The sequence below is a fragment of the Atractosteus spatula genome, chromosome 4, assembly GCF_055471065.1.
Source record: "Atractosteus spatula isolate fAtrSpa1 chromosome 4, fAtrSpa1.hap1, whole genome shotgun sequence".
Classification (NCBI taxonomy): domain Eukaryota; kingdom Metazoa; phylum Chordata; class Actinopteri; order Semionotiformes; family Lepisosteidae; genus Atractosteus; species Atractosteus spatula.
The window spans coordinates 35,139,368-35,152,507 of record NC_142709.1 but is presented as its reverse complement, the minus strand read 5'-3'; positions in this window follow the sequence as shown (position 1 = coordinate 35,152,507).

Sequence of the window (13,140 nt, the reverse complement as noted above, 5' to 3'; positions counted from 1 at the left end):
GACCACAGGCCACACCTCCATCCTCCTGCCTGTTCTGCATCAGTTGTCAAGGAGACAAAATACTAAGAGCACCTGACTGCAGTGAGCATTCACACTGCATCAGGTGCTTGGGGGTTATTTAAGCCCTCCTTTGTTTCTCCTCAGTGGTCTGGCATTGCATCATGCCACCTGTATTGTTCCTCCCCTGGGTTCCACTCACAGACCCCCAAGTCAGCGTTTACCAGCGGAGTCCTTCCTGCTTTCTTCCTATTCCCCGTCTGCCTGAAACCCTGAGGTTGCCCATCTGTTCCTTTTTCCCTGCTTGCCTAGATTTTCCCTGTGACTTGCCTGCCTCCTTACAGCCCCAGACTAGGCTCTGGGACACTGTCCCTTGCTGTGCTTGTCTCCACCAATCAGCCTGCTGGGAGCAGCATGAGGTCTCTGCTGGTGGCAGCTCCACATGTGGCTGTGGGTTTGGTGTGGCAGCTACCTGCTGCCAGAGAGCACACTCCTGTTTCCCTGGCAGTTGCATCCATTGGAAATGTCCAGCATTAGTGGTTTTTGTCCCATTGCATTGTACTGCGTTGTTTCCTGCAGTGGGTGTGGCGCTTCTGTCTCCCTTGGTGTGTGTGCTGGAGGTGAGGTCTGCTGCTGCATCAGACTTGTTGTCCTCATGTGGTGCTGTTTCTGCCTGGGGGCCTGGCACCTTAGCACCACATTCTGGAGTTCAGCCTGCATTCCATTCCTGTGTCCTGCCTTCTCTCTAGCCCTGTATCCAGCTTGTTCTCCACTTTTTGGACTCTACCCCTGTCCTGCCCTGCCCCTGGGATTCTGCGCTGGTTCTGGTCCTCAGTTTGTGCATGGTTCAGGCTTACCCCTGGTGCATCCTCTGCAGGTCTGTCTAGACAGCACACTCATTGCCCAGCCCGGGCTCTCATGCGCCTGCTACAGACTGACCCAACAGCGTGTGTCCAGTTCAGCCTGGTCTCAAGTGAAGACCCTGAAAGTGCACCTATTTCTCAGCCTGGTCCCTGGTGAAGATGACCCCAAGAGCTTGCGCCCCGTTCAGCCTGGTTCTGGTGCACCCCCTAGTCCTGATGATATTGGCCCTGTCCTGCCTGGCTCCAGGTGCTGACTGTCCAGGGCTTCCCTTTCCCTGATCATCCTCCCTGTATCAGTCCCAGCAAAGCAGAGCCCATTCTGGAGCATGCCGGACACTACCCCTGGATTGTGACGCCCTTGCTCTTGAGTCTGTAACACCTCCGGGCCCACCTCTGCCATCTGGGGGGCGTGCGTCATAATGGTCTGAATGCTTTTTTGTGCTCTTTGGTGTTTAATTATGTCTTGGTCAGATTGCTGACATCATTGACTTTGCAAGTTGCAAGCTAAGATACAGTATGGATACAACAGAACGTTATTAAATTCAATTGTGATTAGACTGTGGTTGTTCTCTCAACATCAGCTTCAGGTATTGGTGGCTTCAGTGTTCCTGCTGACTGTTATGAAATCAAATCATACGTAGACGGAAGTTGCTTTTTGCTCTCTGACAAAATGTTATGCAACCGTAGAGAAGCAAAGATGATTGAAACTAACAACACCACAGATATATCAGATTCCACATTATGGGAAACACTCAGGGTGATAACAAGAGGTGAGATGATTTTTTACAAAAGCCTTTGTGAAAAAGGAAAGATTTCAGCTTTCCAAGACTGAAAGACTTCCAAGACTGATACACAACTTTCAGCCTCAGAGCAACCACATAGACTTTCCTTGTCACAGACCGACTTTAATAACATCCTAAAATTAAAATATGAATACAATACCATGCTTAGCAAACAAGTTTAAAAACCTTCTGTTGAGGTGAAACAAAAACTCTTTGAATTGAGGGACAAAGCAAAAAAAAAAATAGAAGATTAAACCAGCTATAAAATATAAATATATATAAAATATGGAGACATCTCCAGCTCACGAGGAATGACAACGCCCAATATCAAAGCGTAATGAACTGTAGTGGAGAGAATATTTGGCTTAACCTGCTTGACTGAGGGCCGACCTCCTGGCCATAGGACGAGGAGGCCATGACCCCCACGCAGGGTAACCAAGGGGCAGCTGCAGAGGTGGAGTTGGGGTGGAGGTAGGATGCAAAAGTCACACGTGAGGGAGAGAGATGTCATGTTGGTATTTATAGCGTTTGGTGGAGGAAGGACGAAGGGAGTGATTGCTAATCACTGACAGCTGGGAATGATTGAGCGTGGTTGTTGTCATCCCTCCTGAACTTTCATTAAATAAACTCCATTAATCAGAAGTACTGTATTGATTCAAGTAAGTTGTCATGAAAGGGGACATAAAACGATTTACAAATCCAACATGGGTTTTATTTAGTAATATACTAAAACCTTGATTAAACAGTATTAAAGAAGAGTAAGAAGACACACTTGTTCCACTGTGATTTATATTGTAAGCTGTAGAAAGAAAATGTTTTTCTTAAACTAAAAACTAATCTCCCTTTATAAGACACAGTATAGCTTGCTCTTCAGGTCCCAGCACAATCATCTTCTACAAGATTCAAAGAAGACATCTTAATGAAGTCCATCAATTCTTCTGCAATACAGTATGTGTGTTTGCCTGAAATAGCAGAATTAAAATGTAAGATGTTTTCCAAGTTGCAACTTTCACGTTTTGGAGATTTCACATGACTTTGCCATACTTTTGCCCCCATGTTTCATTTACTCTCTGAGTCTCCTACTGTATGTATCCTGCTTTGACCGTCAAGCTTTTCAGGACCTGGGACTGAACACCTCCCTCTGTAATTGGATCCTGGACGTCTTGACAGAACGTCCGCAGGTGGTGAGGGTGGGCACCAACATATCCTCTACCCTTACTCTATACACTGGAGCCCCCCAAGGCTGTGTGCTTAGCCCTGTCCTCTACTCCTTATTTACTCATGATTGTGTCGCCAGGCATAACTCAAACTCCATCATTAAGTTTGTGGACAATACAACAGTCATCGGCCTGATCACAGATGGTGAAGAGTCTGCGTACAGGGAGGAGGTTGAAACCCTGGCAGCGTGGTGCCAGGAGAACAACCTCTCTCTGAACATCAGTAAGACTAAGGAGATGATTGTGGACTATAGAAAACACCAGGGAGGAGATCACACACCTATCTACATCAGTGGGACTGCAGTGGAGAGGGTCAGCAGTTTTAAGTTCCTGGGAGTTAACATCTCAGAGGACTTAACCTGGACCCACCACACCAACACCGTGGTCAAAACAGCATGGCAGCGCCTATTCTTTCTCTGTAGGCTAAAGAAGTTTGGCATGCCATCACATATCCAGGCCAACTTCTACATTTGCACTATTGAGAGCATCCTGACTGGTTGCATCACTGCCTGGTATGGGAACTGCATAGCCCGGGATCGCAAAATACTGCAGAGGGTGGTGAAGTCAGCACAGCTCATTACCGGCTGTGAGCTACCAAACATCCAGGATACCTACTCAGCTAGATGTCTGAAGAAGGCCAGGTCCATTCTCAAGGACCCCAGTCATCCCAGTCACAAACTCTTTTCCCTCCTACCGTCCGGTAAATGGTACCAAAGTATTTGGTCCAAGTCCAACAGACTACAGAACAGCTTCTACCTCCAGGCAATGAGACTGCTAAATAGCCAACCTGCAGCTCCTTTAGCAAATCACCTGTAATGGCTACATGGACACACAGTTTTCACTGTATTCAGCATAACCGCACTACTTGTATATATTGCATACACCATGGACACATAGCAGCTCTACTCATATTGAGTTTTATTCCGTTCCTATTACATCTATTATTATGTAACCTTATTTTCATAACCCCAATGTTGTGATTTTTGTGGTTTTGTGATTATTGTGATTTCTGTGATTCTTGTGATTTTTGTGAGCTCGCAGAAAAGACATTTCATTGCCAGCAACTACTGCTGCACGCTGTATTGTTGTGCATTTGATAAATAAACTTTGATTTGATTTTGAAATGTTTTAATTTTAGTTTAAGGTTTTAAATTAATTTAAACTCTTACTCATGTATTTACTAAGGTATCATATGAAAGTTTTTAAAGCTAGCATCATCACTTGACTGCTTATTCTATACATTTTTAAGGGGAATTAATTTATCACGTGAATCAATTATTGCTATATGTATTGAGCTCACTGGAGCAAAGTGCCTTACCATTTTGTTATCCATTTGTATACCAGCAGCCATATCACTTTGCAACTTCACAACTGGCAACCTACTGAAGCTAAGCAGGTGTGAGCCTGGTCAGTACCTGGATGGGAGACCTCCTGGGAAAAACTACAGTTGCTGCTGAAAGAGGTGCTAATGGGGCCAGCAGGGGGTGCTCACCCTGTGGTCCAGGTGGATCCTAGTGCCCCAGTATAGTGATGGGGACACTAAACTGTAAACAGGTGCTGTCCTTCGAATGAGATATAAAACTGTCCTTCGGATGAGATATAAAACCGAGGTCCTGACTCTCTGTGGTCACTAAAAATCCCAGGGTGTCTCTTGAAAAGAGTATGGGTGTAACCCTGGTGTCCTGGCCAAGTTTCCCATTGGGTAATTCCCGTTGGCCCTCCTAATAATCCCCATTTATGAGTTGGCTTCATTACTCTGCTCTCCTCCCCACTGAGAGCTGATGTGTGGTGAGTGTTCTGGCAAACTATGGCTGCTGTTGCATCATCCAGGTGGATGCTGCACATCGGTGGTGGTGTCCAGAAAAGCACTATATACAATAAGTGTAAGCAATTATTATTATAATTATTACATGTACTTTACACTATGATAAAGCATTATCGAGACAGAAAGTTACAGCGTTACAGGTGACCAATGTCTAAACTCACTTGTGCAGCAGATTTAAAGCTTACATGGCATCAGGGTGGCCAGTACAGCATACTGTAAGTGGGGAAATTGTGTGATGTTTCTCCAAATCTTGGTTGACCTAATCTTGATCCTCAAGAGGTGGCAGTACTAGACTAAGAGTACTGTAAACCTTCTATAATTAATGGCATGCCTCTTGAGTTTTATCTGACTGTTTGGCCCCATTTACAGTGCACTCCAGAATTATTGGCACCCCTTGATAAATATGAAGAGAAAAGTCATCATAAAATAAACCATATACATAATGACAGATATTTAATATAATGTGTTAGGGGAATACTTGTCCTTTTTAAAAAACAAACAAACATTTTTTTCATTTCAAGGTTTAACTGTAAACAAGTAATGCTGTTTTACCTGAAAAACATAGGTGCCAAAATTATTGGCACCCTTAAACATCCCTTCAAAAACAATCAAATAATATATTTATACTTGTTTGAATTCAATTTTGTCTTACGGAACTAATGTGTGTACTTTAGTGACTTCCTGTTTCCCTAGGGTATAAAAATGAAGAAACATGCTGATAGCAGATCCTGCAAACATGCTTCTATTTTCTTGTTTCTTTCAAGTTGAAGTGGTTCTATTGGACATCGTGGCAGTCCAGCCTATGAGAAAACAGCAGTGACAATGAATTTGCCACTAGATGTTATTGTATGTTATAGTCAAGTTGAGTATCTATAATGTACTAATTGTATTATTGTTTGAAGTTGCACATTATCACATGGTGATTGTCACATGGATAGTGCTTTTAAAGTAAAAAAGTAAAACTGACTCAGTTTTAGTGGTGGTTATGTGATGATGCAGCCTGCTTAGAATGTTTATTATTGTAGAAGGCCTCAGACACTGGAGGGTACTGTGTCTTCGGCTTCTTGTTCCTCTCACATTCTCACTGACATTTTTGTAACTATCTGCATACAGTAATTGTATGATTTCTAACTTGGTTCTGATGTGATTTATAGCTAACTGTACAATATTGAAGTGCATGTCTTGTGCAATTAACTGTAAAAGACCTTTGAAAGAAATCATATATACTGTATATACAGTGCATGTAGAAAAGATATTATTATGTCTTGCTACACCTCCTGCTAAATAAGCTTACTATAGTGCTTGTATTTCTAGAGATTGCTTTTACCTGTAAGGACTTTAATTCTGCATAACGTCTTCATGCTGCCTTTCTCCTGAATGAGTGCAACATACACATCATCATCTGTTGGTTTTACAGGAGATAGATGCACAGAAATATTTCCCTGCCTTAATTCCTTCAGGAAGAAGCTTGTTCTATTTCTATATTCTTCAGTAACATGTTGCATCTCCTCTTGTCCTTTATTGAACACATGGACTGCTTTGTCCTTCTTTTCCACTTGCCAATAGACCCTCATTTCCTTCAAGTCAATGGGCTTTTCTGTCTTGTAAACACAGGGGATGATCACTGGTTGGCCGATGATTCCAGTGGCTGTTTCTTCATGTATATTGCACATAGCTTTGAATAATGTAATACAAAAACAGTTAATTTAACTTTATCAAACAAACCTAAGTTTATACAATGTGTTATCCATCAATTTTCTAACCACTTCTTCCAATTCAGGGTTGTAGAGCAGCCAGAGCCTTTCTAGCCAGAGCCAGGCAAGTAACAGGTACAGTACATCAGCTATTACATCAAAGGACACACCGACACAAATAGACGCAAACACAAACATAGGGTCACACACACTCACACCTACTTACTGTAGGGCCAACTTTCCCAGAAGCAGATAAACCTACCAGTATGTTTTTGGGCTGTGGGAGGAAACCTATGCAAACACTGGAGGAACATGCAAACTTCGTGTAGATAGCACCGCCCCAAGAATTGAACCCAAGGCACCAGCACTGCAAGGCAGTAAAGCTAACCAGACCACCACCATGCTGCCCACAACATGACATTAAATTGTTAATTTTTCCTGTTACTGCTGATCAAAGAAATCCAGCTCATGGAAACGAACTGCTGTAGGTCTGTGACCCAGAATAACAAGAATAAACAGGTGCTGGTTTTGTCTGTCTATCCATTCCTTTTCAGACTGGGATTTATTTCTGAATAAGGTCACTGAGAGACTATCAAGGAAGCATAAGACACAGGGGAAGGTGATTGGCTGACTTATGGTTCCAATATACTGTAGAACCATTGACACTATGGTAACTGTAAACTAAATAACATTTTGAGTACTATAATATAATGCTATAAATTCTTATTTTCTTCTCTTAGCTTTCAAAGCCTAATTTTCTTACACAAACATAATTCAATAAAACATGCATCAGCTTTTCACAGTTATCCATTATCTGAATAAAATGAAGCATCTATAGCAGAAAAGGAGAGCTACTGGCAGATCATAATGTAAGCCTCATGCTCATCTGTGGTGATTTTGACTTTCTCCTTTAAAAGCAATAGGCAGGTAGCATTCCAACAAAACAGACACTGTAAAAACCTGGCAGTTTCTGTCTTTCTCCCTTTTTGTTTTCAATGGAGTAGAATATCACCCAGTCTGAAGAAAACAACTCAGCAGCACATTTTATATTCATTTCTTTAGTGGATATTTACTGTACATGTGGAATTTCAGTCTATATAGACAAACAAAAAATAAATAATTATAATAATAATAAACTTTATTTTATATAGCGGCTTTAAAGGTGGCTTCTCAAAGCACTTTACAGAATGACAACAACAATAAATAAAAAGAATACACAATATAAAGCACAATTAAAATATACAAAGGAGACCATGGATGGTGGTACTAAGAAAAGTAGAAGCAGAGGGGTAAAGAATGGAACCAGTTAAGTTAAGGGTCTTCTAAAGAAGTCTGGATTTGAAGGAGTTTAGAAAAGGTGACTCTCTGATATCCTTGGGGAGAGTTCCAGAGCTTGTGGGGCATAACAGGAGAAGGCCCTGTCACCCATACAATGTAGACGGGCTTGGGGGACAGTTAGGAGACCAGAATTAGAAGAGCGAAGGTTGCGAGGTGGGGAGTAGGGCGATAATAGTTCAGACAGGTACTGTGGTGCCAAGCCATGCAGAGCCTTATAGATGAGCATGAGGATTTTAAAGTCCACACAGAATTTGACACGAAGCAAATGCAAGGATTCCAGGATAGGAGTAATGTGAACTACAGTGATTTTAACAATTTACAAAGCGATCTTGTAAAAAATTCTGCTGATCACATCAAACATCACATTTCTGAAGACCTGTGTGTAACAAATCTTCACATTTAACCTGCATTTTAAAACAAAGCAACATAAGGAACATATCTGCACTTTAAAACGATTTGCGATCTTGAAAAGACTAACACTCACAATTTTATTGAATGAGGCAGGAGAATGACTTGAAGGGAATAGTGATAATAGAAGACTAGGAAATCTTGGCGAGTATGGTAATTTGAGGTTGTGCTCCTTATCACCACTTATAGGGAGGTGTTAGCTTTACATCTACAGCTCCTGTCAGCTCTTCCCTGGACTGTCTGACAGCCTTCAGAATGACTTCTGCAGTCACTAACTCCTGCAGTTAATAACCTTCTTAAAGTAACAGTAGGAAAATAGAGCAGTACAAGTTTGTCCTTTTAATGTGGCAGAATTCCTAAATTTTCTAATGCGTACTGAACACCTCCAGGAGCTCAAATGTTTTATTGTATTAATAAATCTGTGCCAATACTTCTTCTAAATTCTTCTTGCAAATACATATTATAGTACAATGTATCCTATATTAATTTCCATATCCATGCCTACAGTATGTTGTGATAATTGTCATATTGTCAAAATATATTCTTCCTTTTGTTCCTGAAATCTATAATGGGGTGCACTATTTCCTGTAATTAGAATGAACTCTCCATTGATCCCACAATTATGATTCATATCATGCAGTGTCTATTTATTTGCTGTGAAATGGGAACTATACAATATCTTACTGGACTGGATTGTGTTCTATTTTGTAACTGTTCTTAGTGGGACTTTCAAGAAAAGTCTAAAAGTGAACAAAATGAAAGAAAATTACTCACCTTTAAGAAAAAGCAGTTTAAAGGATTAAAGTGTCTTCCACAGACATTGTTTGTTCACCCAATAACCTGTCCTTGTAGGGTGTAGCTTCTATTATCACTTCCAAGTAGATGGTTCCTCCTCTCATAGAACTGGAGGAAAATATGTCTGGTGTATTGTTCCAATACTTCAATACATTCATTTCGTTAAGTTTTATTTAATATCCCCAAATAAGTGAAATACTGAAGCTTGCCATAAATTAAATTGGCACAAGGTTAATTCCCCATATCCTTAAAACGTTTCAAATTCAAAAGTACATCTCACATAGAATAAATAAGCACACAATCAATCCTGCCAGCAGCCATATCACCCTGCAGCTCTCAACTGGTAACCCACTGGTAACCCACCCAAATTGTCTCCATGTATGATTGGCTTGCACTTGCTCTGCGATGGACTGGTGCCCGTCCAGGGGGTACCCTGTCTTGCGCTCGTTGTTTGCCGGGTAGGCTCAGGCTTCCCGCAACACCGTATGGTAGAAAGTGGTTTGGTGAATGACATGACATGACAATGAAGCTTGATTAGAGCAGAAAAAAATAACAGATTCAGGTAAGTGAAAAAAAGAAATGATTTTAGAAATTGATACTGTATAAACAAATATTAAATAATTACAATGGCTCCATAAATGTTTTTTATCTTCTACTGTAGGTGACCAGGACACAAATTGTATCTTTGTTTTTGAATAAATATGACAGAAATAGTAACTAATGAAAGTTATTTTAGCCTTTTTTCACTCCTTAATTGGATTGTTCTATTGCACAAAATAATCTTTAATTTATGTACAGGGCTCCCTCAGGGTTTTTAATGCTTTTTGACAGGTTTAATAAATACCAACAGACACTAATATTATAAGTTCAGGTGGGTAGCTGCGTCAGCATGCATAGGCTGCAAAGGCTGCAAACTAATATTATAATGCTGCCAGATTTATAGATTACTTACTTCTGTTTATAAGATAAGATCACCATATACAATTTATTGCATTAGGAATTTGTCTTTTTACATACCCCAGCTTGCTCTCCATGAGCCACACAAACAGGGAAAGAGAAACTTGGGGTCAGAGCACAGGGTCAACCCTTAATACTGCACCCCTGGACCAGTTGAGGTTAAGGGCCTTGCTCAGGGGCCCAATGAAGTAGGATTCCTCTGCCAGCTGTGGGATTTGAGCCAGCAACCTTCCAGCCATAGGCACAAATCTTTAGCCACAGTGCCACCACTCCACCCATGCTATGATTTGAAGTACAAAGACAAGAAAATTGACCTTTCTGAATGAATCGTTGGCTAGGAATACTCTTAAAGACACTACATTGTAAGATCCATTTTGTAACTAAACAGATTGTAGATAGTCTAAGATCTTTTGTCCTTCTGAGACAAACTGAGTTTTAAAAGGTAAATAAAAATAGAAAAACATCTTACTTTTACTTTAGAGAGAATGGATTTTCCGATTGATGAGTATTTGAAATAAGATTAATACTTTTATTCCTTCAACACTCTACAGTCTTTGCTACTCTTCATATAGTGTAAGGCTAGACATTGTGATGAGTGTGACTGTTATAGTCAGTACCTTGGTCTCTGCCCATAAAACAGGATATAGGTATAGACTCTATATTTAGGTAAAACCAAACAGCGATTTCAATATAATTTGACTTCATTCTGAAAACATTAAAACCTATTTGGACTCAGGGTTCATGATCACTGGTTGTAGATCTGAAAAGTCCCGAATGGCTTCATCTCGTTTGCAAACTTTGTTCTGTGAGAAAGTGAGAAAAGGTGTTGTTAGTGAGGAAATTATGTGGATCTTACCCACATCATTTTTATATCTGTGACCAATTCAATAAATTGCTCTTTTACAATACTGCTCTTTTCTGAAAAATGTAGTATTATACATTACATGTACCTACAGTAGACCATACTTTCCACTGCCTACCTGGAATATACAGTATTGAGGCAAAAACTTATTTTTTCACAAAGATTTTTATTTTGCCTTATATGTCTGTAGTCACATTTTAATACACAAAATGATTTCTGCATCACTGTAGATTGAATTCCACTTATCTCTCAAATGGCATTAGGTCATATGTGAATAATGCAGTATCTACTGATACACAGACCATTTCCTATACTGTGTCTTGCAAAAGCACCTTCATTCCCCTGCAGATTTTCCACATTTTGTTGCCCTCTGAGCTTGTCATATATACGGTACTGTAGTCTGACATTATATTGTATATGACAAGACACTTGTATTTATAATCTCTAATCCAAACTGAGATAGCTAAAACTGCTGGTGGCATTTAAATAAAACAGAATATATTGAATTCTCAATTGCATCTGTATTCAACCATTGTTTTCTGTAGTCATTTAGTCTACAGCTTTTATACAAATGTCTATAGTCACATACATACAGGTGCTCTTAACAGCCAACCCCATCCATGGGTGGTGAAGGATCACTTCACAAAAAGAATGTGTTTGTTTGTTATGGATATGGGTCAGCCAGGGTGATAGCCCAAAGTCATGTGGTCACAAACGAGCTACAGTACAAATCCATAGGATATTTCAGGTACCACGCAAAAGGCAATGCACTTTTATTATACTTTAAATCCAGAAATTATGGAGTGTAATCTGCAGGAAACTGATAATAGGGATCTACTGATCTACTCTAATCTTCTGATACTGAAAACACTCTTAATACTATAATGCACCACAGCATTTGCAACCTGCCATAGCAGAATGAACTCATTTCCAGGCCTTGCTCAATTCAGGAAAGTAATATGGATCTTTGTACATTTACTAGAGTAAAAGGGGGTAAAAAATTATAATATCTTGAAAGTTAGTCAAGCATAGTCCTTCACTAAGGTCTGTGGTGCTGGAGCAATAGACAGGACAGCTAGCTTACTGTATAATGTAATATTAGGAAAGGACATCAAACACTAATCTCACTCACTCTCACCTACCTACAGTATCTTAAAAATATCACAATTCTAAGCCAGTTGCATTTTTCGCTTCATAGCCCTGCTGGCTCAGCTCTTGTAGAAAGGGGGATGAAGGGATGGGAGTTTGCCAGCCTCTCTCTGACTGTCAGTTTGTCGTTCTGGCGAGTAAAACCAATAAAGAAACTCATTCAAATTCCACCTCAGCTCCACCATAATTTTGATTTGTTCAGACTGCTGAAATGGAGTTATGGGACAAATAGGGCAAATTAACTGAGTCCAACAGAATGAAAGGAGCCAGTCTCCTTCAGATATTGTCTGAAGAAATTGAACATGGTAGGGATGCCAGTGGTTCTCCAAGCTGAAGTGTATTATCCATGCTTGTGTGTGAAGCCTCATTTGGTCAAAGGTGATTTTTAAGTCCCTTTAATGCCACTAGCTGGTAATCTTTTGACAGTTAAAGTGACTGTTTTAATACACAGTATATTTCTTCCTGTAATCTGTATATATATAATGAATTGTCTGTGTATATACAACATAGGTTAAGGTGAGGTGAATTTTGCTGTCTCTGTGCTTATGTGTGAAAATTATAACAACTTTGTAAACAGTTCAAAGCAACGACACCTTAAGGTATGAAATAAAATCTTCAAAATGAAGATTATATGTCATTGCAATAAAGCACTACATACTATTAAGAACACTGCACCAGCAGATGGCCACAGTTCTAAACACATGTAATGTTTCATAGCCGTTCAGGGACGCCAAATATGTAATCATAGCCATAGCCAAAATGTAATGTAGTGGCTCTCTGAAGGCACCAGTTCTGTAGGGTTTGGGCATTTACTGAGACAATTATTAATTGTAGCAGTAAATCACAAAATTGATTCTTGCGATGGCTTTAGAATCCAACCATGCGACATAACTCAAACAACGCACACACACAGGTACTTATACACGAGGATACATTTATTAATACATAAAATATGCATATAAACCAAACAGATCTTATCGAGAGGGTTATCAGAATACAAAAGATATATATTCATTCAGTTACAAAGAGTTACATATATCAAGAGGACATACGTTCAGTATATCATTCATTTAGACCGTTTCATAAATGAACTTGGTTATAACTTCTACATTAGATACTTGAAACAAGTACATAACTCTTAGGAATTAAATTGATATCAACTGGTTGGGATAACAATTGAATTCTCGAGCTGTAATGCATTGAAGTTGAATACTCATCCAATTTCTGGGGATTCATATCTCCTGCGGGCTCAA